The following is a 26,867-nucleotide window of genomic DNA, read 5'->3' as shown; positions in this document are numbered from 1 at the left end:
CCACCTGCCATGGTCTTGTTGTTCAAGACCACAGTATTTGATATAAATAAAAAAAAATAAAAAGTAGATGTGCCTTTTCGTGTACTGCGCAGAAAACAAGGAAGACTACGCGCTCCTTCCGGGCTTTACACTTAGACCGTATGCATACATGAGTACAGGCGCGTCTCAGATCGCGTACTCGTAGCGGAATTTTCGGCGGCTCTTGAGAAAGGCCTCAATCAAAATGTTAATATAGCCGGGCGAACCAACCTAACAGGCGAAGTATTTCGTGAATTCGAAGCATACGCCCATAATACAAACCGAGCGCTTGCATTTGCGAGGTAGCTACAGGATCCAGATACGATCGATTACACACGCATCCACACAAATGCACCAAACGCACGCAAACGCACACACGCTCACGCACACACCCACAAACACATGAACGCACAGTAAATAAACAAACAGCAAAACAAATAAACAAAGAGCGCGAACTGATTGTTTGCGGTGCCTTTGCAGGTGCCATTGCAGGCGACACGTACGATATGCACCGCAGCCTTGTCGAAATTAGCGAGTTCGTCACGCTTAATATCCTACAAAACTTCGCATGAAATACCCCGGTCTTTCAAGCCCATCTAAAAACGGCTTCGCGCCGAGCGCTGCCAGCACAAAATCATCCTAACAAGTGCGACTGTTTTGTAGAACAGAAAATAGTCGAGGACTGAGACAGACAAACACAGACAGGCGCTGACTTGCAACTAGAGGTTTATATCTTGGAACGTGGAAATGGATAGATCAGGCTCCAAGTAAGAATAAGAAAACATAGGGGTAATACACACTTGTCCATCTGCACTAAAAAAAACGCAATGGTACAGCAGCATTACATTCCTTCAGATCGAAATTCTAATTGTTTGGTATACAACGCTAAGGAGCGGCTCCTGACACATGCGTCCTTTGACCAGGTGGTTTGACCAGCTCCAATATTTTCTCGAGTTATCGTGTTTGGGTGTCTACTAAACACTTTTTTTTCTTTGAAGTATGGCTTGCAAATTTTGCTTTCACAATCTCGGCAGTGTATACCCAAATGCCCTTTAATTGTATTCTGAACATTGTTATTGTGTTCTTTCAAGCGCTCGTTCAGGCCTCTGCCCTTCTGACCGACGTGTTGGTTTCCGCACGAAAGTGGAATGGAGCAGATTACGCCTTCTTGGCATGCAACAAAACGATTCTCATGCTTTATGGTACAAATTGGGGGTGTGAATTCGTCGTCAACTTGTTTGCACAATTTTTTCCAAGCTATTCGGGAGCCGAAAACACAACTCTTACGTGAGCTCGGTTGCCTATCTCATTTAGATTAAAGGAAAATTTGCGAATGTACGGAACAACTGTTGTCTTTTCTTTTCCCTTCGCGGATTCCGTGAATTCGTTGTTTTTTTTTTTTGCTTTAACTTGCGAGCATCGATTCAGATACGGACACGAGCAGCTGCTTAGAATATCCTGCCTTAGCAAGGCGGTCAGTCTGTTGGCTGAGACTACCTTGATGGGAATGAATGCATGACTTATTTCGAGCGTTGTTGTAGCAAGACTTAGCTTCCATGCGCTTAATCAGCGTGGAATGCGACGATGCGAATGGAGGCAGAGGCTTGTTGCTTAACGATTCATGAGACCAGCTGGTATGATTTGGCGTAAAGCTGAGTCTGAGATAAAGAAATCTTATCATGTCATTTTCAGCTTAAGAATCAGCGTGAGTGGATGAAGGCACTGAACAAAAATATCTTCAATCTCTTGCTGCAGGGTTTGAAAATTGTAAAGCATCAGAACCATTTCGTTGCATGCAAAAAGGGCGTTATCTACTCCATCAGCTTTTTTGCGGAAAACAGTACGTCAGGCAGACGGCGATATGCCTGTACAAACGCCTGAGAGAACACAATATTAGTGTTTACAATTGTTGCATGCAAAGACAGCGTCATCTACTTCATTCCATTTTCGTACGGAAAACAGTACCTTGGCCAGACGGCCCCATGCCTGAAAAAACGCCTGAGAGAACACAATAACTGTGTTGAGAGTACTGTTAAATGTTATCTCGGTAACAACTGCCGAGATTGTGAAAGCAAAACTGGCCAGTCATACTATCAACAAACAAAAGTGTTGAGTAGGCACCCAAAAACGCTAACTCGAGAAATAATTTAAGCTGCTCAAATCCGCCGGTTGAATAACGCATGTGTCAGCAGTGCCTTCTTAGCGTTGTCAGCCAAATAATTAGAATTTCTACCTGGAGGGAAGTATGCTGCTTGATAATTTCGATTTTGTCGCGTGCATGGAGAAGAGTGTATTGTAAGACAGGCCTTCGGCTCCCGAACCCTCAGCGGCTGGCGCTTAAGGAAGAAGACGACGACAATGAAAACAGTGCCGATGCTCGTGCGTGTGCTCGATAGATCGCAGCCGGTGGTCTGTACCGGGACTGTACCGCTAGCCGTTCGCGACGCAGCGCCTTGGAAGACGTCCGGCACTACAGTCTCACCTCTATGTTATTTTAGTGTTGTTTGGAGCCTGATCTATTTGTTTCCCCGTCCCAAGCAATACACCTATAGTTGAAAGTCAGCGCCGTTCTGCGCGTGTCTTCCTTCCGTCCTTGTCTATTTCACGCTGTTCTTCCAAATGGGATGCACACTAGCTGAAGCATCAGTCCTAACAAGTTTGGCTGCGCGCGGGCAGCCCGAAACTGCTCAGCCAGAGAAAAACAAACCGGTTCTGTGCAGCCACTGGAGGTGCGCGTAGCAACGCGGGAAAAACGAGCGTCTGGTTCTGCGCCTTGGCAACCCACGGGCAGGGCGCAGGCAACTAGAAGTGGATAATTGAAGAGACCCACTGTATATCTACCGCGACGTTCGTTGGAATAGAATTCTCCGCTGAGCTAATTGTGCTGGCGCGATTAGTGCATCCACTTCTTGCCAAAATGCAAACAGGTCAGCGCAAGCCTAGGCAAGCCAAGACCGCAATGTATAACCCCGTAGGCTGAGCCAGTACGAGAGTAAAACGAAACAAGGACTTACGGCTTCCGTGACAAGAGGTCGGCCGGATCCTAAAAAAGCGAATGAGAACGTGCAGGAATAAACTGCGTCTTAGTACTAACGATGATGTTGATGGAAATAATCTCTTCACCTTTGTTTCAAGCATTCACAAGTTCACCGTATGGCAGTGCTTGGGAAGGATAGCATTGAGTAATTACTCCCTTATTTGAAAAAAGAGAGACACGGAATCCGAAGGAATTTAAATGCGGTTCTCCTTCCACTATGCGCATTTAGCCATTAATCCGGATAAATAGAACATTTTTAATAGTTGATCCACTGCTCCTGCTATTTAGGAAAACAGCTATGGAGGGGCGCTTGCTGCAACTTGTCATGAGTAGATACAGACAAAAGACTGACTTCTGTTGTTAAAACTTGTTATACGAATGGGACCGGCTGCCATAATGTTGAATACTAAGCAGCTTAACTAATTTCTGAAAAATACCTTTTTAACGCAAACAAATAGGCTACTGGTTGTAATTACGGACTTGTAGCCGGTTGTTAGTAGTAGCCATATTAGCCTTTTTTTAGAATTGCAAAAATACGGGTACCGTAGCCACTGCGGCTCCGCAAAATATGGCTTTCTCGACTAGTTACGTGCACTGGAGGGGTTGCTTTGCCTGCATGCTTTCGAAAGCGCATGTATTTTCTCACGATGCCGCCAAATATTGTCGAGCCACATCGGCGAAGATATTGCTGTTTTCAAAATTCGAGAAACTGATGTGAACATTCCTAACGACAGGGTACAAGCTCCAATTTTCAACCAGTAGCCTGTTCTAGTAAAAAAGAATTATCAGAAATTAATTAAGCGGCAAACTAGCGAACACTCTTCACATGTTTTCTGAGGTCCGTCAACGCAGGTATTATTGTGCCGCACAAGCCGCCTTCATGCCTGAAGATACTATCTTAAAACAAAATTGGTTCGCCTTCTCTGAAATACCTGGTATACGAGGTCTATTAGAAAAGTATCCGACCTTTGGTTGAAGAAAGAAAACTGGCATAACTGGAGCGTTAGAAACCTAATAACCTTCAAAGTAGTCTCCTTGGGACTCCATATACATCTCCCAGCGGGGCTGCCATTGTTGGAAGTATTCCGAAAAGGCCCTTTTCGGAATGTAATTTAGCTCTGCAGTCGTTGCAGCCATAATGTCCTTTCTTTTCTGAAATCGCGCTCCTTTCAATGTCCTCTTGATCTTAGGAAACAGCCAGAAGTCGTAGGGGGACATATCAGGAGAGTATGGAGCCTGTTGAACTACAGGAGTCTGGTTTTTCGTCAGAAAAGTGTGATTCAAATGCGAGGAATGTGCAGGAGCAATGCCGCGAGGGATGCGCCAATTTCTTGCTGACCTCAATTCCGGTCTCTTGCACCAAACAGCACCACGTAGGCGATGGAGGACATCCCTGTAGTACTCTTTAGTCATTCTTTAATCCTGTGGGGTGCATACTCGTGGTGTGCCATACAGAGGGGGTCAAAAAAGCTGTCAGCATCCCTTTGACATTGCTACGCACTTGGCGGGCCTTCTTTGGTCTTGGTGACGTGGAATGCGTCCTCTGTGGCGACTGGGATTTGGTTTCCGGGTCGTACCCGTACACCCAAGACTCGTCACTAGTGATTACGGCGTCGGTGAAGTCAGGGTAACTGTTTGTGGAATCCAGCACCGTCAGCAGCTTCGGCACGAATTTCGCCGCTACTCTCTCCATGGCCAAATCTTCGGTGATAATGGAATGTGCAGAAAAATTGGTGATGTCCACCTCTTCCGCAATTTCTCGGATAGTCACACAACAGTCCCGCATCACCACAGCGTTAACTTCGGCAATTACCTAGCCATTTCGGCATGTTGACGGCCGACCGGAGCGTGGCTCTCTCTCCACAGATGTGCGGCCGTCTTTAAACCAGTTGCACCACTGCTTAATCTGTGTGCTGCTCATAGCATCATCAGCGAAAGCCGTCTGAACATTTCGATTGATTTCCACTTGGCTATCGCCAAGTTTCTGGCAAAAGTTGAGGTAGTAGCGCTGCTCCTCTCGCTCCGCCATTTTCCTTGCAACAAAAAACCGACGAGAGCACTGCGCACTGCCTTACTCAAACGCTGCTTCCCAGCGACTGACGCTATCGGCAGGCGGAAAATAATTCGTGCATGCGCACGAGGGTTCAAGGTCGGCTGCTGTAAGCGCGCTTGTTTCATATCCATCAGGTGTTCGCAAAAAAAAATAAAGTCGGATACTTTTCTAACAGACCTCGTATGTATATGCGTATATTGATTATCTTCTTTTGTAGTTCTGTACAGTTAAGCTGTGCCGCTAAAAAATGACGAATGAGCTTACTCAAAAGCGGAATGCGTCGTTTAAACAATGAAATCAAAATCACTTACTTGCGCACGTACCTGAAAACATAAAAAAATATTCGCACTTGTTGAGGCGAGCGCCGTGAATACACTACACCCACAGAAAAGCGTAGGATACTTTTCGAGAAACAGTGCTCGAAATACTTTTAAAGAGCGAAAATGAAGAGTCTTTCAGCGCCACCTAAACCTTAAGTACCATGCAGTTGTAGAATTGCCCTGTTGTTTGACTTGAAATTCAAGTTCTCCATTTCAACAATTGCGAATAAAACCAATCACAAAGCAGAATTCGGCGTTGAACAAAAAATAGAAGTGACTACTTACTTTCGTTGGGATCTGAAAAGAAACAAAGATTGCGAAATGTTTACATATTGTTCGAGAACAAGGCATTCTCAGACTTAAACCATACACATATATGGGTGATTCTGCAGAGCAACATTGCTACAAACACCTGCATGGAGCACATTTTAGCAAGGTGTTCAAGCAAAATAACTTAAGCCATGATGCAATAGTGGCACTCCTCTGTCGTGTGACCTAAATTTCAGTTAGTATTCAGCATTTAAAATGGTTGCGGACATCAGAGGTCTATAGTTAGCTATAAAGAAACACTTAAGCCCTATATTAAATTGTAAACCCTACCCGTTCCAACCACCGTCGTGGCTCAATGGCTTTCGCGTTCAGCTGCTGACCCCAAGATCGCGGGTTCGATCCCTGCTTCGTCGGCTGACTTTTCTTGAAGAATAAATACAATAATGCTTGGGTGCGGTCAAATTTCAGCCCTTTTAAAGGATCCCAGGTGTTCTAAATTAATCTGCAGCCCTCCACTGCGGCCTTTTTTCACCCGCGTCTCTCTTCGGGGCATTAAACCTCTCAATTTAACCTCTCCTTCCACTAAATGTTCGTTTTTCTTTGTGGACCACAACGAAGTAGTGCGGTGAGAAATCCCGTTAAGCGCGGTTTTAACCGAACAAGTTCCTTTTCTCAAGATGCACTAATCATTAAGCAGGTAGCTGAAACTATCAGATGAAGGGTGAAAGCGTACCCCTAAGTCCTTGACTGACAACGCTGTCTTTATTTCCTTGACAGTCTAGCTTTCTTAAGCAGAACGTATTCATATTTAGCAGTGGTAAAAGATGCTTTCTTTACTCGGTTGCGAGGCAGAATGTTTTGAGCGTCCCGAATCTCCATTAAATTCAGCCTGAAGTTCAGATACGTCTCCTTTCCACCTGTAAATGCCGCCGAAAAGCCGACGCCGAAATGCGGCCGCTTATAAAATCCGAGCCTTCCTAACTAATGCCCCACTCGGTGACATCATCATCAATGTAAAAAAAGAAAGATTTTTATTCTCCTGAATTGAAATAAGCATCGACACATCTATGTTTTGGGACTGTTCGTTAGACAGGTCCACCCGCGCTGTAAACGTAACTACACAAGGCACCGTCGCTAGGCTGTTATGAGCATCCAGATTATTTTCAGCCCCATTTAGCACGCCAAACATGCTTTTCTTTTCTCTAGCGCCACGCTTTGATGGCATCGCGTACAAGATGCAATAAAGCGGCCCTTCGGTCGGAAGTTGGGGCCTACGCGAACTTCGACGTGCCCACTTCGTCTACGACGGGAGCAGTACAGACTGCGTGGACGAACCCATCGCGTCTTCAGTAACAAAAAGTTTAAAGAGAAGAAGAACATAGGTGTGTAAATGTTGGAGCACACCTAAGTGGGGCCCTCGTTCAACTTGAAGAGGGAGAGCTTGAACAACCAAAGTAGAAGACCTTCAACTCACCAAGCCGGAATTTCCCTCGCTCGGCGCCGAACGACCGGTTCCCTGGCTTTGCAGCTGGGCCTGCATCATTGTCCATATCTTTGTACCCTCTCCTGCACCAAGCAGTCTACAGGAGCAGTGAGCACATTCCTCGCACGTAACCAAACGACATGTTTTCTTTTGGCACCGACAAAGCCTTTCAATTCTGCATGAATTTGTTCGAAGAGGAACTGGAAATGATAGACATTTCCATTCTGCACCGTCTATAAACAGACTTTTATCATTCGAAAGAAAAGACCGCGGCTTCACGCATCTTCGTTCCTGGAGCCGTAGGGGTCATATTAACTGGTGGGTTTGACTTCACCTCCGTTAAAAAAATCCACCATTGCTTCTAAACGAACCACAAAGCTCCGTAGCTGCTCTGGTCTTGTGGTAGAGTTCGATAAGAATAACGTCTGTTACAAAAAAAAAAAGAAAACTACGGATACATTGTTCACAATAAAAAAGCAAATCGATAAGCACTTGTAACTAATTCCTTCACATCGTGGTGGAAAAGAAACCAGCATAAATTGAGGGATCAAGTGATCAAAGTAACAATTCTGAGGGCACAATTCTGCTCGCATTGAGGGATGCGATAGCAAGTGTTTTGAGGGAAGGAAAGGTTCTTGAGGAGAGGAAAGGGCGCAGTAGCTCTAAAACCTCTACATCCTGATGGACACATTAACCGCACCTTAATGCATTCAAATTAAGGTGCATATGTCACCGGTCCAAACCCCTGCCGGAAGCTAGCCTCCAACTTGACATCTCGACATCTCTGTGGACGCTTTAAAGAAAGATGTATTCTCAGAAAGCATACAACTGAAGATCCATATGTGAGTGATCGGAAGCCCTGTCGCAAGCTAGCCTCTAACTTGACTAAAGTATGTAAGCTATACGCAAGGATAAATGATATGACAGCACCGACAAGGCTGTACAACTGACAGTTGCTCACAATTTGCGATTGTACTCGGGAATACTGCCACAACGTGGAGGTCAACTAGTGATGACAAAGCTGGTATTTGGTATTAACCTGTGATATCTTTTGCTCAAACAAGCGTCGTCACTTCAGTGGGTGCGATTTTGCAAAGCACATCTGTTTCCTCATTTTTGCTAGCTGCACGTGACAGGAATTGTTATTCAGCTCGGGTGTGACGTCATAACGCTATGTTTTGCGTCACACTGGCGGCACGAGTTCGATTCAAACTTAGGACACAGTTTTCTTTTCTCATTTTTGTCTAATTTGTAATGGTGTCACAGGGGACCAAAAAGATAAGCTGACAATGCAGGCATCAGAGTATGATTGCAATAACTTAATAACCGGAAGATGCGTAGACATAGCCCACGTAAGTCAACCACTTCACAAACCATTACTTTTGTAGTGTTCCGCGAAGAGAAGTTCTAGCATCAAGTGCACTAGCAGACTAGTGCAGAATTTTTAAGTTTTCTTTCATAGTTATCTGCCAGGTCAATTCAACGCATTTCTCTCAATTTCAAGCATATTTATGATTAAACAGGCGGTTATTTATTGAACTCATTTATTTCGCTTTGTCACTGGACAATGACAATTTCAAGCACACGAGGCCTATTGAAGTTTCAGAAAAGTGCTGATATAAACGTCTTTTATACTTTCTATTACCTGACATCTCTCACAGTAAAAATAGTAAATGTAATCAGCACGATGATATACTTACCCTGTCACCACTCAAAATAAAACACTCTTTGCAATTGCAGCCCTTGCGTCTTTTCTCATGGTTCAGTCTAGTTTGCTGCCTGATCCATATCATCACTTAACCCTCAACCATGAGTTGCACCTGACACGCCATGTTCACAGCGAAACAGTGTTTCATTGAGCTAAAATGGGATATGCTTTTCCTGCTAGTTTTTATTTTTGTTCACTTCTATCTCATGAAATAATGCTTTTCTAGGGCAATGCGATTCACAATCCCGTTCTGATAATCGCACAGATGGTTGATATCACATGGACTGAAAGCTACAAATCCAATATCCCTCACAGAATGTGTGTGAAGGAAAGCTTATTTATAAATAAATACAGGTGGTTTCTGTAGGCAAGGTGTTTAGGAGAGAAACATGGCAGGGGAAACCAGTCTCCACTACGTATTTTGCAATGTAAGAAAGATTAACAAACGGTGAGTAGTAAACAACCTGTTTCTGTTTCCCCATCTAAGCTGCAGTGTGCAGATCAGGCAACATAGAACACAAGGCAGGTTATTGAGAAAACGCCGATATTTCTCCTAACTAAGTCTATTTAGGGCATTTAAAGAGTATTGCAGCTTGGTGGTTAGTCCCGTCAGCGCTAAATGATGACTAAAGGGCGCACTTTCAGTAACGAGTAATATGCATATTCGAGCTGCGCTGATACTGCACTGCGGGCAGGGCTGGAAATCTTTTTTGATCCGGACATTCTGGTAGGAGGGAGGGCCCCTTCGAAGAACACTGAAGGGACGCACTAGGCGAGACTCGTTTGTGCCCGTACTCTCTGATTACAGGCAAAAAATCGAGCTTTTGGGTGAACTCTTGACTGCATCTATAATATGCCTACATAAGTAAAATTCAAAATAACGCCGCAGTTTTCAAATGAAAAGAACCCGTATTGCACATAATAGATAAGGCATGAGTGCTGTGCCTTCAGCGTATTAGCCGTTCCTACGTTTTTGTACAGCCGGCAAAATCTTTAGCTGGCTACGTGAAGGCCGCGTTTTCCGTGTTCCTGCAACTTATGACAGAGCAAACTTGAGAAAATATCAAATCTAAGCACAGGCTCACTAAGCCCGTGCGTAAGCTCACTAAGCACGTGCGATGCCCGTGCTACGTCGTAAAGCAGAGGAGCGCAGAAAAAGCGGCTGTTGCGCAAATTAGCTAAATATATGGCCGGCTGTGCAGATCTAATACGAAGGCGTCTACTGCCCTAACCTTGTGTACAAGTTGTCAGGTTAAATAAGGAGAGTTTTATTATGCACGTCCTATACAACAGCCATGTAGTGTACGCAACATCCTTTACAGCCTAAAGCTGGTTACGTTACATGCTTGCATGCTGCTTATTCTTGCGGCACTTTTCGCTGATTGACGGATATCCGCAAAAATGTTCAAACCACCACAGTTCAGGTAACTTCTGAATTAGTGTTGAAGCTAGGTTGTAAACAGCTTACGTCTGAACACATTTCGAAGCGGCACTTTACAAGTATATTCCGAAGAAACTACATGAGCAACCACTTCGGTAGCACGCTTACGCTTTTGTAGATCTCTCGTGTTCAGGCTATTTTACGCTATCAAAACGTCTGGCGCCTAGTAGAGGCACATGGATTCCATGGAAAATAAAACTCTTGAGACCTCTCGATAGTGTAATTCTCCCGATGTTTCCGCACTGAGTGCCAGGTTCCGCATCGGAACCCTGAAGTATTAATTGAACTTCCTCTTTAGGAATCTTGTTCCTTTCTTCAACGGTCTAGAAAATGGCTCCGAAAACTCCATAGGCGCTGTGAGAAAACGAAAGAATAAAGAGAGGGTTACGAAGCCAATGATACTCTGCAAAGAAATAGACACTCCTGTTCACGAGAGGTCTGAAACAAGCCTCCTCAATTTTTCTGAAAAATGGCCAAAATTTATTCACGAAAGAGCTCTTTGTTCCTGTTCCCTACGACAGTACACAATGTGAGCAATATTTACACACTGAAAAGTGTAATAAAACTTTGTGTGATATATTAAAAGACGATATGGCCCAGAAGCTTTTAAAATGGTAGAGAGTCTGCCGGAATGGTTCATTAAATTATGTCTTTGGGATGCTGAAAGCACCGAAGTTTTAAACGAGACCTCTTACTGTCTTTTTTAAAACACATATTGCATTTCTTGGGTGGTCGCGACATATCTTTGTGTTACACTCTTTAAAATTTTTTCCTTACTTTTTTGGACTTGCATATACACACATCATCAAAAAAAATGATCTACGAGGTGGGTTGGTGCATTTCAGTGACTTTTCTGATTTCTTTTTCCCAAATCTCTGCTCTCTAATTGGAGGTTGATTTTTTTTTTGCTATTTTAAAAAGCGGCTTTCGACGTTGATTCTCGAAACAAGATAGCACCCAAAAATAATGAAAGAAATATATTTTCTTTAATTTACCGGCTAATCTTAAGCAACATTCATGCTTCAAATGAGTTCTAAGAGCCTAAAATATGTACAAGAGTCTCCATGTAACCGAACTGCAGCAGTTTAAGTGTATTTTCGAAATTTTTCCGCCTGTTGCTACTTGCGCGTATAATGTTCTTTGCCCAACACTAGTGAAGTGTTATCGTCTGGATACATTTTTCCTAAAGCACTTGGAATAAGCTTTCAGGAACAGCGACAGAAACTGTTGCTAAAAGAAAATAAATCATAGCCATAACATTGCGAGTTTGACGGCACCTCGTAGAGCATGGACGCCGATAACAGATCCATTCGGCCGTGCAAAATTACACGAAGCTCTCAAAACAGCGGTACAGACCGCGGCACAGAAGAAGCCCTAAATAAAATTCTAGCCCTGACCGTTAAATTCCGCAAAATTTTGAGTGGCTTGCACAGGTTACTTTGGGATAGCAAAATATATTATCAGGCAGCTATCGAAGTGAACGCCAGAAAGCGGCATCTGAGCGCATTCAAAATTAATAGTGGCCGTTCGGTTTGGTGAGAATCCTAGCACTTTTTCGCCGGCAACTGAAAGTGACAGGAGGAGGGGGGGAGCAACCATTGATGTTTCAAATATTTGGCAGCCTGGACTGAATCTAGTGGACGCTACCCGCGTGCACACGTAGAACTGAGTCTCTCTCTCCTATATCGAAGTCCTGATTCTGACATTGACGTGTCTGTCGTCGCTATTGTGGATCAAGGGAGTCGATGTGTCATCAGCATTATTTGCCGCGTGAGTATATGGCGGGCAACATAATGTTACCCCGTGCCATTACATATCGAATGATGGAGCTGTGTGTGCATTCAACGCCAGCTGCCGTCAACTCACGCTTTACATGGGGGATATAAAAAAGCAGATAAATAACTGAAACCTGTTCGCTTCTGTGTTTTTGGGTGTTTGTTCTGTGCGTTTGTGTCTTTTCTATATTTCTATGTTCTTGGCATTCAACGGAGAAGGTCGAGAAAGAATCAGCACGTGTGCGGAGTGGTCGAGTATGCGAACGAGGGGAGGGCTGTACGGCACTTCACAGCGCACAGACCAGGACTTATCATATCTGAACTAGGACAGGAAAATAAAAACATTGTTTTTGGTGGCTTCTTTGTCCACAAAATTGACTGCACGTTGCTCGCGCAGAACGAGCAGGAAGCGCGACGCGTAGGATACGCCCGCCTTTCAACTGTCAGAACAACGGACCAATGCACTCTCTTTCGCGAAAGTTTGTGAGATGACACCATTAGCTAGGCTTTGATGACAGCGTAGCGGTGGCGGAGGTGGGCTTCTCCGAAGGAACAGTGATCTAGCTTTGATTTTATATTTTTACCGCTTTTCGTGTTGCGCATGCTTCTAGTCTTTTGCAGGGATGATCTTTGATGCCTCATATATAAAGTGTGCTTGTCTGTCTAAACTGTTCAAACCCCAGGTCAGTAGCCCATTAACATGAATTTAAATAAAAATACTCTGTGCAGTGCCGCGCAAGGAAAAACTGTACGTCGTTGGCTTCCCCCAGCTTCGGTGCACAACTTTTCTAAAATGTTGGCTGATTTTACGTTAAGCCAACTGTGTATCCTCATTCTGCAAAGGTGTATTGGCTGTAGGGGACTGCTTTTTTCCTTCTTGGTCTGCCGCGACATCTTCTCACGCTGATTCGAAAGAACAAGCGTATTTTTCCTTTATGTACATGCTAATATCAAAATTAGAACACAAAAGCATTGTGGCTGCAACAGCACGATCAATGATTTTAGCATATATACCGTTGGCACACCTTTTTTATATCGTTGTGTTTTTCTGCTTTAGCCTACCCCTCTTCTGAAATCCGTTCGTTTGTGCTTTCCTTTGCGAGCTCATCGTATTTTCGTAAATCCTTCAGTAAGCAGCGAGTGTATCAACTGTGCATGCCGAAAGAACCCGCTTAAGATTTTTTTTTTTTTTTTTTGGGGGGGGGGGGGGGCGTGAAGTACAATTTCGCGACCTCTACTGATCCAGATAATGTAAACAGTTTCTGACAGACACGTATATCAAGTCTTGATCTCACTGCATCTGCCCTTTTTTATTTAATTGTTGGGACTCTTATACGCAAGTTGTGCAGGCAGAGGCCTTTTTTAATACTTTATCCTTACTGTACTTACTCTCTTTGCTTGTGCCGATTAAGCACTTATTACAGATCGTCTAAACAAGGCTTTCATTACAGCCTCAGCGCCCCCGCAGCACACCTTGGAAATCACTAGACCAAAAAATGAAATGAAGGTGGGGAGAGATCCCCTTTGTGCGAATGCACAACAGATATTTACAGCCAGTGGCATATCTCACCGTTGTCACACCCTCTTCGGGTATCGCCTCTTTCCGCTCCGTTGAGTTCGTTCTTCCTGTCGGTGAGCCCCTTTCCCAGTTTCGTACTCCGCACCTCCTCTTCGCGGAAACTATTCCGTGCCCGCACTCGCTGCATAAGACATGCTTGCTCAGTCAATTGCACTCTGAGCATTTGTGTCGCTGAAGAAGAGGCACATAAAAGCATGTTGAGACGAAGCGCTGCCATTTGTATTGCATACAACCTGTCGTTTGCGAGCGGCTCATAGTTACTGCTGTTGCTGGTTCTGTGCTTACTTGCACTTGCCGCAGTGAACCGCAAGCATGAATCGTCTGCAGTGATGACCAAGAAAAAAAAATTTTTTTCTCACATTCATGTGCTGCTCAACAATGTACTATGGAAATAACAAACTCCTTGCATTTCGGGTTGTCCGGAGATATTTGCCGTCTATAACACGACACCGAACAGGTCCGGTTTGAATCTTGCGCGAGAGATCTCCCGTATTTCAAATGTATTCTGTCCAATTCGCTTCATTCTGACAGTTTTTCGATGTTAAAAACCACCTGCGGCCTCTTCGGCGGTCTCCTATACCAGGGCTGCAGGGCCTCAGATTGCGTAATGTTATGTCCTTTCGTTTGATTGTATTGTACAACAAAAGTTCAAACAATGTATGTGGTTTGTCATTTGTGCCAGCAACATCCAGCCCTCAACTCCCAGCCTAAACCAGAAAATTCAAGCGTTTGTTAGAATGACGAATTCAAATTTCATGTTTAACCAACCAGTAATGCTCGAACAACAGTGTATTATTTTCTTTTGTTGGCGTCTTAATTGGCATCTGCTACTTTCTGTAAAGCTTCCCTAATAGTTTCTTCTTCTCCCCTACATCTACACATGATAACACATGCTGCCAGTCGCTTCCACACCATTTACATGAACCGTTTTTCATACCCAATCGTGCTTTTCTCGCGTGCTTTACACGTTGAACATGCCCTGATCTCCTTCATTGATCTGTCCTAGTATAATCTCTGCTTAAGGCTACAATATCGGGTGTCCTTGTTATTCTAAGCGTAAGATTTCAGCCACATCACAGACATAGGACACTGTTGGCGAACGTGCGTCTTTCTAATTTTCACGAATCCCTTCGCATTTCGCCTTTGTTGCAATCCCAACGAGCGCTATTTCAAAGGCAACTGCATTTTTCATGCCATCGTTATTTCCGCCTTTGATTTTCTATGCAGTCTCCACGAAGCTAGTGGCGGCTGCGTTTTGGTGGAGGCGGAGCATAAAAAACACCGCTTTGCTGTCCAATCTTAGCGCACGTTAAAGAATCCTACGTGGTCTAAATTGAAATCCAACGTGGCCTCTTAACATTACCGCTGTCATGTTCCCTTCCATAATTCGCTGCAGTGTTCTCAATTCAATTTGAACCCGGTTGATTAATCTCCAAGTCCCAGATGCTACATGCACGAATGATATTTCTTTCTTGCGCCTTGCATAAAGGGGCAGCCGCATACAAGTAAAACTGCGGGATTCGTCCCAAAACGAAAGCCAGAAAAACCTTGGGGACACGTAATTCCATTATGTGTTGGTAATGTGATAGCATTCGAAACAATTGGTGATGCTTTAGCAAGGGAAATGCGCATAAAAAGACACGCACGAAAAGAGCACAGGAACGGGCTTTAAAGCTGATGCTTAATAGGGTGCTTAAAGGTGCACTGAGGAGTAATCTGAACTCACCTTTTTGCCGCGGGAACTCGATCTACACGTACCGAGCATTCTTATAAACTTCGACTTATTGCCCTGTGTGGCCGATTTCTCTAATTAAATGGAATTAACGTACTGCTCTTGCCTTTATTTTTGAATTCTCCCTCGTACGGTGGGCGGAGTCGACCAACGCGTGGAGTGCCTTTCAGCCAGCCCCTTGGAAGCTTTGCTTTCACTTTATGTTGTTTTTTAGGTTTCCGTGAACAAATAGTTTCATTCGCAGATAATATAGCCGCAAAATAAGCCCGCAGAAATAAAAATACGCGCGGACTATTTGCTTCTGCGGATTACTAGGTATTACTCCGCCGATGGTAGAGCGGCAAGCCGCCACGGGACTGGGTGAAAGGCATTCCGCGCGTTGGTCGACTCCGCCCACCGTACGAGGGAGAATTAAAAACAAAAAAAGGCCGGAGCCGGACTTTAATTCGATTTAATTGGCGATATCGGCCACACAGGTCACTAAATCGAAGTTTCTAAGAATGCTCAGAACGTTTAGATTGAGTTCCCGCGGCAAAAAGACGAGTTCAGATTTCTCTTCAGTGCACCTTTAAGACCTGCGTTCTAAACGTCTTGCAAGATATCATAGAAGCTAAAAAATATGTGCATGTTTTAAGACTCACTTTATTTAACTTTAGAACCGATGAAGGCGGGAAGGGTAGTGTATGCTTGAATTTCAGCCACGTCTTAGAACTCTTATCGAATATGACATAACTGATGGAAATAATATAAGCACACTGACACAAACTACCAGCGCAATGTGTTTGAGAACATATGCGTAACTTTATATCCTATTGCGATAACCTCAGGAGGTTAGCCATTTTTAACAAGTAAGTATCACAGGACGCTCTCAGCCTAGTTTCTTTCTACAATATTTTTTGTCACTATTTTCTTAGGAACCACAATTCAGTTCCCCATGCATCGGACTAAATAGGAAGCCACACAGGTTTACTCGAAAAGGCGCGCCTTTTATCTTCACTTGTGCGCCAGCTGGTTTGCATAGAATGACTACAAACACTAAGCGGTACCTGCTATGGAGCCTTTGGGGATGCATGAAAAAATTACGTGGGTCTTTAGTTGAAAGTGTGTTCGTCCTCTACATCGCTTCATGGGCACAACTTGGTTCATCTTCGCGGTGGCGAGTGAATGCAATTAAGAGTATTCACAGTTCGCTGTGTCATCTTCGTTGCGAGATGATGAGACAGTTACTAAGAGTATTCTCTGTTACGTTTTTTTTTTATTGGGGGGGGGGGGGGGGGGAATTTGACTGTGCGGTGTGCCCGTTCCCCCCCCCCCCCCCCCCCGCCACCGGATACGGGCCGGTGTAGTTTCGGCTACTAGGCTTTGTTCCGGTGCAACGCCAGCAGTGGGGATGGGACGGCCGGGACCCATCCTCTGGGGATGCAAAACCCCATGGGAGTGGCAGCGACTCCCAGGCGACTCTGAGGGCCAGTCGCGCATGTGAGGTCCGTTGCCTGAGCGGAGGCAGGCCTGGCTTTATACTCAGGTTGGACCCACGAAATCCGGCCCGGAAGGCATGTCCAAAGAACGAAAGGTTTTCAAATACATTCTAAATTCCTCCGCACGCGGGGGCGTGCAAGTCTGGCTACCGACGCGTCGGTTTCTGGTTACGGAGAAACCAGGTCCGCGCGTGGGTTTATAGTGGCCAGGCTCTGAGGACACGGCGCCTCGGGGAAGCGTCCTCATGGCCGGCGGCAGGCTTAACGGCCTTGCGGGACGCCGGAGGATGGGGGCGTAGTACGACCTCGTAAGAGTCTGGCAAAAACCGTTGATGTTGTGGAGTACCGGAGGAGTAGGCCTCGGCTATCTCACCCTAAGTCACGTTCTTGGTTAGTGGCCCGGTCGCCCGGCCTTGAACACTCTCTTCTCAGTAGGAGAACAGCAAGCTAGGGGAGGAAATAAGTGCATGGTTGGATGGAGGGAAGCACTGATGTGTCCCCGCGGAGCTGTTAAGTCATGACGCTGAGGGCCGGGGGGCCGTTATGCCGAAGACCTAAGCCTCTACTGGCCGGACCACATCACACATACTTCCGGTGTCTGAAAAACCGTGAAAAGCACTCGACGGCCAGTAGCCGGCAGGTTGGAAAAGCTTCCTAGTGTCATGGAGGAGCCCCAGGTAGCTACTGACCCCGTGTTAGGTTTTCCTGTCTCCGACGGTCGGAGCCCATTCCGTATGGTGGGTGGTCGGGCATCCCGTGATTGGGGCCGCACCATTGGGCAATCTCGATGCTCTCCCTGCCCTGGCCAGGCAGGCCAGCAATGGAGTCGAGACAATCGAAGGATCTGAACAAAAACCTCGCTGTCCCCATTCCCAACCTTTGTCCGAACCCATTCCCTACAACCACTTTTACCATCCATCTGCCCCTCCCTTCCGCTACTTCCCAGGGGAGATCAGGGGAGTCGCCCCGGGCCCGCTCCCCCGCCTGTGGGTCGCTATAGTAGCTTTTCCCTTTTCATTTACTTTTCCACCTACAGGTGGTGAAATTACAATTTGCCTACGGGCATATTCTTTTATTTTGAATAGGGTTAAGCCTGTTGTACGTACGTGGCGCAGGCAGGGGTATATTATTTTTATTTCCTTTTCGGTTGCCCCAACCTTTGTTACGTTTCTTAGTTTAAGCAGCAGATGCTGACGAGCAACCTGAACTATTGGTATGTGGATGCTTTCCTCCGCATGGATGCAATGATAATGCCTCTATTTGCCACGGCAGCTTGGTTACTCAAATTTCGATGGTTATCTTAAGTTCCATGCGCCGAAAATCCAGCGAACTTTGTTACGCTGTGGACCCAAGTGAACAAGGAAAGGTTAACGGCAAAACAGGAACGTACAATGCGGTTGCACTTGAGTGACTAAAAGTATTCTTGATGAATGCGAAATCATGTGTAAACATTTGATTTCTTTTTAATGTAATAAGCAGGTAGGGCATCAACGTTGGTAATAAAGAAGAACAGGCCGCCTTCTGCAGGAACAAGCAAATTCATAAGATGAGAGCCGAAGTTTAGATTCATATTCATGGTTTATATTTATGGGGGTTTAACGTCTGAGAGCAGGCAATGAGAGACGCCGTATTAAAGGGCTCTAGAAATTTCAATCGACTCGGGTTCCGTAATAAAGTTTTTCACAGTACATGGGCCTCTGGACGTTCGCCTTCATTTAAATGCGGCCACCGTGGCCGGGATATAAACCAATGTCCTTAGGCTCAGCGTGTGGTCAGCGTGCCAGGGTCAAGCGTGTGGCCTTCGATGCGTTGTGTGCTCTCGCGAAACTTGGAAAAATCAACATCATGCGCCCAGCACCCGCACTCTAACCCACCTATTACACACAACAGCTGATGAAAAAAACAACCGTTCTTTGGTAATCAAACGACATGCCGTGCTCTCGGATTATTACGAGTTGGGTGAACACGCAGTAATATGACCGCAGACAATGGATCCTGCATGGTGATTGAGATCTGACGTGGGCGCGGGGATTTGTACGTACGTCACCTGCTTCCTGTGGGATTTAAGTGCAAAAGCATAAAGGTACGGTCCATCCAACTGCAGTCACTCGACCGCCAGCAGTTTCTGCTGGCGAGGGAAGTGCGCATAATTTCGATATAAGCTCATATCAGCTGGTTGACGTTTATCTCGAGGAAACGCGTGCAGTCCAGAAATTTAGCTGCCTATCGAAACTCTATGCAACAGCTTCACCGAAGAGAGTCAACACTCGATTAAAATGCGTTAGAATGCGGCCTTGTGTGTCTGCGCCTCACTTTTGCTTGTGCTAGCTCGATGATCTGCATTCTGAAGTTTTTCTCTTACATGAGTCAAATGCGCAGAGATGTATGCATGTGTTAATTCTAAAATATTTTTCAGCATGTTTCGGTAATTCTCAGTGTCTCAGTGTCAGTAATTTGTGCTGTTTTACTCAAAGTGTTTAATTATAACCTGTTATATTCTTGGCTGGACGATTATACTGTATGTATTGGAATGTTGCGAAAGGATACAGTGTGATGTAGTAATTTCGCTGCTGGTGACGCCTTGCCTACTGTATTTTTCTTTTTCTTTTTGTCCTTTAGTGTTTTACAAATTATGTACCGACCTGCGATGGTCTTGTTGTTCAAGACTACAGTATTTATAAACAAATAAATAAAAGTAAAAAGGATATATTCCTTTCCATATACTGCGCTGAAAACAAGGGAGACTACGCGCTCCTGTCTTCACACTTAGACCGTATGCATACATGCGTACAGGCGCGTGTCAGATTGCGTACTCGTACAGGAATTTTCGGCGGCTTTTGAGAAAGGCCTGAATCACAATGTAATATTAGCCGGTCGAACCGACTTAACAAGCGAAATATTTTGTGAATCGAAGCATACGGCCGTAATACGAAGCGAGCGCTTGTATTTGCGAGGTAGCTATAGGATCCAGATACGATTGATAACACAAGCATGCACACAAACGCACGCAAACGTGCACAAATGCAGACAAACGCACACACGCTCACGCACACACACAAACACACGCACGCACAGCAAATAAACAAACAGCTTAAAATTACACAAACAGCGTGAACTGTCGGAAAAAGTGCCATTGCAGGCGACACATACGATGTACACCGCAGCCTTATCGAAATTAGCGAGTTCGTCGCGCTTAAGATCGTAGAAAACATCGCATAAATTACCCCGGTCCTTCTTGTCCATATAAAAATGGCTTCGCGCCGAGCGCTCCCAGCACAAAATCATCCTAACAAGTCCGACTGGTTTGTATAACAGCTGAAACAGACGAGGACTGAGACAGACAAACACAGACAGGCGCCAACTTGCAACTAGAGGTATATTGCTTGGAACGTGGAAATGGATCAGGCTGCAAATAAGAATAAGAAAACACAGGGGTGATACACACTTGTCCATCTACACTAAAAAGAATGGTACAGCAGCATTACTTTCGTGCAGATACAAATTCTTATTGTTTGGTAGATAACGCTAAGGAGTAACTCCTGACTCATGCGTTCTTCAACCAGGTGATTTGAGCAGCTCCAATAATTTCCCGAGTTAGCGTGTTTGGGTGTCTACTTAACACTTTTTCTGTTTGAAGTATGGCTTGCAACTTTTGCTTTCACAATCTCGGCAGTGTATACCGAGATGCACTTTGATTGTATACTGAACATTGTTATTGCGTTCTCTAAGGCGCTCGTTCAGGCATCTGCCTGTCTGACCTACGTGTTGGTTTCCGCACGAAAGTGGAATGGAGTAGATGGCGCCTTTTTGGCATGCAACAAAATGAGTCGCATACTTTATGGTGCAATTTTGGGGTGTCAATTCGTCGTCAAATTGTTTGCACATTTTTCCAAGCTTTTCGGGAGCCGAAAACAACTTTTACGTGAGCTCGGTTGCCTATCTCATTTAGTTTAAGGGGAAATTGAGGAATATACGGAACAACTGTTGTATTTCTTTTTCTTTGGCGGATTTTGTGAGTTCGTTGTTTTTTTTATGCTTTAACTCGCGAGCATCGATTCAGGGTTTGAATACTGTAAACCATGAGAACCATTTTGTTGCATGCAAAGAGGGCGTTATCTACTCCATTCCACTTTTTTTGCGGAAAACAATACGTCAGCCAGACGATCATATGCCTGAACAAACGCCTGAGAGAACACAATATTAGTGTTCACAATTGTTGCACGCAAAAACAGCGTCATCTACTCCATTCCACTTTCGTACGGAAGAAAGTACGTCGGCCAGACGGCCCTATGCCTGAACAAACGCCTAAGAGAACACAAAAACTCTGTTCACAGTACTGTTAAATGTCATCTTGGTAACAACTGCACACATTCTCTAAGCAAAATTTGCCTTTCATACTTTCAACAAACAAAAGTGTTGAGTAGGCACGCAAACACACGAACTAGAGAAATAATTTAACCCGCTCAAATCGCCCGGTTAAATCACACATGTGTCAGCAGTCCCTTCTTAGCGTTGTCAGCTAAATAATTAGAATTTCTAACTGCAGGGAAGTAATGCTGCTTGATCATTTTGATTTTTTCGCGTGCATGGAGACGAATTTATTGTAAGACAGGCCTTCGGCTCCCGAACCCTCAGCGGCTGGCGCTTAAGGAAGAAGACGACGACAAGTGAAAACAGTGCCGACGCTCGTGCGTGTGCTGGACTGATCGCTGCCAGTGGTCTGTACCGGGACTGTACCGCTAGCCGTTCGCGACGCAGCGCCTTGGAAGACATCCGGCACTACAGTTCTTTGGAGCCTGATCTATTTATTTCCACGTTCCAGGCATTACACCTACAGTTGAACGTCAGCGCCGGTCTGCACGTGTCTTCCTTCCGTCCTTGTCTATTTCACGCTGTTCTTCTTGCAAATTGTGTCCCAAGTGGCTTAGGCATCAGTCATAACAAGTCTCGCTGCCCGCGGGCAGCCCGAAACGGCTCAGCCAGAGAAAAACGAACCGGTTCTGGTCTGCCACTGGAGGTGCGCGTAGCAACGCGAGAAAAACGAGCGGCTGGTTCTTCGCCTTGGCAACCTACGGGCAGCGCGCAGGCAACTAGAGGTGGATAATTGAAGAGACCCACTATATATCGACCGCGGAGTTCGTTGGAATAGAATTCCCCGCTGAGCTAATTGTGCTGCCGCGATTAGTGCATCCACTTCTTGCCTAAATGCAAACAGGTCAGCGCAAGCCTAGGCAAGCCAAGACCGCAAAGTATAGCCCCGAAGGCTGAACCAGTACGAGAGTAAAACGAAACAAGGACTTACAGCTTCCGTGACCGGAGGTGTGGCGGCTCCTAAAAAAGTGAATGAGAACGTGGGGGAATTAACTGCGTCTTACTGCTAACGATGATGGTGATGGAAATAACCTCTTCACCTTTGTTTGAAGCATTCACAAGTTCACCGTATGGTAGTGCTTGGGAAGGATAGCATGGAGTAATTACTCCCTTATTTTTAAGAAGAGGAAAAGGAAAGACTGAGAAGTTTAAACGCGGTTCTGCGCCACTATATGCATTTAGCCATTAATCCGTATTATTGGACCATTTTTGTTCTTGCACCACTGCTATTGCTATTTAGAAAAAGAGCTCAGCAGGGGCACTTGCTGCAACTTGGCCCTGTACCTTGAAAACTCACGTCTTGCTATCGTTTGGCGCCATGATTAGTCGGTACAGACACAAGACTGTTTCTTCTGTTGTTAAAAATTTTTATTGGAATCAGACCGGCTCCCGTAATGTTGAATAGTTAGCAGCTTAACCACTTTCTGAAAAATTACTTTTTAAGAAAAATATTTAGGCTACTGGTTGTAATTAGACTTGTAGCCGTTCGTTAGTAATAGCCATATCAGTTTTTTTTTAGAACTGCGAGAATACGGTCACCGTAGCCACTGTCGCTAAACAAAATATGGGTTTTCTCGACTAGTTACGTGCACTGGAGGGGTTGCTTTGCCTGCATGCTTTCGAAAGCACATCAATTGTTGCACGATGCCGCCAAATATTGTCGATCCGCCACGGCGATGTTCGATAAACTGATATCAGCATTCCTAAAGTCCGGCTACAAGTCTCCAATTGCAGTCAGTAGCCTGTTATAGTTGAGAAATTATTTATCATAAATTAGGCAGTAAATTAGTGAACATTATTTAAATGTTTTCTGAGGTCCGCCAACGCAGGTATTATTGTGCCGCAGAAGCCGCCTTTACACCTTAAAATCCTATCTTAAAAGAAATTGCTTCGCGTTCTCCGAAACACATGGTATATGTATGTGCGTATATTTATAATCTATTTTTGTAGTTCAGTAAGGTTAAGCTGCGCCGCTTAAAAATTGCGAATCAGGTTACTCATAAAGAAGAATGCGCCATTTAAACAATAAAATCAAAATCACTTACCTTCGCACTTACATGAAAACATAAAAAAAATATTCGCACTTGTTGAGGCGAACACCGTGAATACACTACACCCCTATGTACTATGCAGTTGTAGAACTGCCCTGTTGTTGGAGGTAAAATTCAAGTTGTCCATTTCAACAATGGGGGATAAAATCGGTCATAAAGCAGAATGCGGCGTTGAACAAAAAATAGAAGTGACCACTTACTTTCATTGGGATCTGAAAAGAAACAAAGATTGCGAATTGTTTGCATAAGGTTCGAGAACAAGGCACTCTCAGACTAAAACTACACACATATATGGGTGATTCTGGAAAGCAACATTGCTAGAAATACCCGCAAAGAGCAACTTTTAGCATGGTGTTCAAGCAAAATGACTAAGCCATCATGCAATAGTGGCACTCCTCTGTCGTGTGACATGAAATTCACTCAGTATTCAGCATTTAAAATGGTTGGGGATATCAGAGGTCTATAATTAGCACTAAAGGAACACCTATCCCTGTATTAAATTATAAACCCTACCCTTTCTAACCACCGTCGTGGCTCAATGGCTTTCGCGTTCAGCTGCTGACCCCAAGATTGCGGGTTGGATCCCGGCCGCGTCGGCTGTACGTTCTTGAAGCAGAAATACAAAAAGGCTTGGGTGCGGTCAAATTTCAACCCTTTTAAAGAACCCCAGGTGTTCTGAATTAATCTGCAGCCGTCCACTACGTGGTTTTTCGCCGGTGTCTCTCTCCGGGAAATTAAACCTCACAATTTTGACCCCTTCTTCCACTAAATATTCCTTTTTCTTTGAGCACCACAATGACATTGTGCGGAGAGAAATCACGTTGAGCACGATTTTCGCCGAACAAGTTCCTTTTCTGAAGACGCACTAATCATTCAGCGGATAGCTGAAACTATCAGATGAATTGTGAAAGCGTACTCCTAAGTCCTTGTCTGACAACGCTAACTTCTTTTATTTCCTTGAATGCACGGTATTTCAAAACGAATTTGCGCGACATCTATTGTGTATGAACTACATACCACAAATATTGATTTGATGCCTTATTGCGTTCAGAGTTTTATATGTTGCACCAATGTGTTTATGCAGACATTGAAATTGCAATTGTGATAAGGTTTAAGGTGCCTAGCTGATGTCAGATGGCTCTCCGTGAAAAAGATATTGCGAATGAATTAGGTGTTGAAGTTATGAAAAAAAGCTTTTTTTGTCGTAATCAAAGGAAAAAAAACGCAGTTCCTCAAGGAAATATTCTTGGGCAAACTTTGTTCTGATTCTATATCAGTGATCTGCACTACTTGTTTCCGAAGCGTAGCCGCCGCGGATATTAAGCGGTCATGGTGCTCGGCCGCTCAACCGAAAGACGTGGTTTTGATCATGGCCGCGGCGGTCGAATTTCGGTGCATGCGACACACTAGAGATCGATGTACTGCGCGATGTCATGCAGGTTGAAGATATCCACGTGGTCAAAATTTTCTGCTCCCCTCCACTACAGTGTCCCTCATAGCATGAGTGGCTTTAGGACGGTAAACCCATAAACTAAACTGAGCCTGTATCCGAACTCACAGGACAGAAAAAAACATGACATAGAACCCAGGACATAGAAAAAAATCTCCGATGAGTTAGCACCACTTTGCACCGCATGAGGCAAACAAAATTCATTATGTTCATTTTTCATATTCTCATTGCTCATAATATCAGCAGTCTATTTTGGGATCAATGTGTTCATGCAGCCTACAAGAACGTTTGCACACCTATTGGAATAACACACAAATGTAGTATGTTGAAGGACGGAGGAGAGATTGTCCTAAAAAATCTAGCCACCCTGTATACTCAATGCCTTGTGACCTCGAGAATACCAGAAGCTTGGAAGAACGCTAACATTATCTTAATTCATAAGAAAGGAGACGTCAAGGACTTGAAGAATTACAGACCAATCTGCTTATTGTCCGTTGCCTACAAGGTATTTACTAGGATAATCGCTAATACAGTGTTGCGTTGCAAGACACTGCTGGCCTGTGGGCCAGAGATCCGGAAACTTTGTGCCGTGAGCGTTCCGACCTTTACTCGGCATCGCAGAGTGCCGGCCTCGTCACGGACGAAGGGCTCATGTTCGGCGTTCGAAAACGCGAACGTAAATGCCCAGAGACGCGAACGAGTGGGCACGGCGTTCGAGAACGTGACCGTAAGCGCCCAGGGACGCTTCCTCCCGAGAACGCGCAGCTTGGTCTCGTGGGCACGGCATTCGAGGGAGCAGCAGTGAACGCAGGAGAGTCTTCCTCCCGCAGCGGAAGAGAGCAGCTGCTCGGGGAGCCAGTCTGTACCTTCCAAGGGCCTGGGGCCCTCTTTTCTTTTGGGTCAAATTCTTCTAATAAAGACCCATTTCCTAGCCTTCACCGAGTCTACAGCCCGTACCTCGCAACAAACTGGTGGCAGCGGTGGGATAAGGACAAGGCTGGTGGACAGCTGCTGACGAGAGAGCGTCTGCGAGGATCTGGGATCAACGGAGTTCCGCTACGTGGCTCAGGGAGTCACCTTCGTCGCAGTGCAGCGTGAAGGCCAGGCGACAAGACAACCGCTTAAGGCAACCTCGATGATCTCGGATCGATCATGCTGCATGGTGTAGCTTCTTTGGCGGCGGGATAAGGACAAGGCTGGTGGACAACTGCTGACGGGGAGAGCGCCTTCGAGGATCTGGGATCAACGGAGCTCCGCTACGTGGCTCAAAGAGTCACCTTCGTCGCAGTGCAGCGTGAAGGCCAGGCGTGAATACAACCGCTTAAAGGAAACCTCTACGATCTGGGATCGCCGGACTTGGCAATTCCTGACTTCGGAAGTCACGGCGGCTATCGAGGGCTCCTGGTTGGGTGAGTGCTGAAGCGACTACGTATTGCCAGATTATTTACAACTGGGTTCTATCTGAAAGGACAGCAGCTTGGGCATGTTGGTAATTCCTTTGTGACGGAACAGCGCAAAACACCGGGACAAGAGACAAGCGCTGACAAGAGACACAGCGCTTGTCTCCTGTCCCGGTGTTTTGCGCTGTTCCTTCACAAATCTATCTGAAAAATGGACTGCATTTATTCACCACAGGGTGTGTCATTAGTTTGCATATTTTGTAGTAGGCTCTCGCCAACCATGGATTTAAAGAAATTGAGTAAAGACAAATTGCTGCTGTTGGCAGCTGAACTTGGTTTAGAAGTAAACCAACGTACGCGGAAGTCAGAGATTCGCCATGCGATTGAAGAGGTGGAGTTTGAAGAGGGCGAGATAACGGATGCTTGGGAAAAGATATGTCGAGTGGAGAAGGAAAATGAGCGGAAAAGAATAGAAGAGCAACGGGTAGCGGCAGAGCAACAGAAGCGGGAAATAGAGGAACAGGAACGGGAGTTGAAAAGATTGCAGCTTGAAGTTGAGATGCTACGAGAAGCAGTCAGGAATGAAGGATGCGTAACTTCGGCAAAAGCGGAGAGTGAGAAAGCAGAGTGCCAAGGACATGCACAAGAAGAAGGTAGTCTTAAAAGGTGCGAAAAGGAGCGACAGGACAATCCTGAGAGGT

Source organism: Amblyomma mixtum, chromosome 3 (assembly GCF_055824585.1).
Source record: "Amblyomma mixtum isolate Tamu chromosome 3, ASM5582458v1, whole genome shotgun sequence".
In the NCBI taxonomy this organism is placed as follows: domain Eukaryota; kingdom Metazoa; phylum Arthropoda; class Arachnida; order Ixodida; family Ixodidae; genus Amblyomma; species Amblyomma mixtum.
This window is presented reverse-complemented; position numbering follows the sequence as displayed.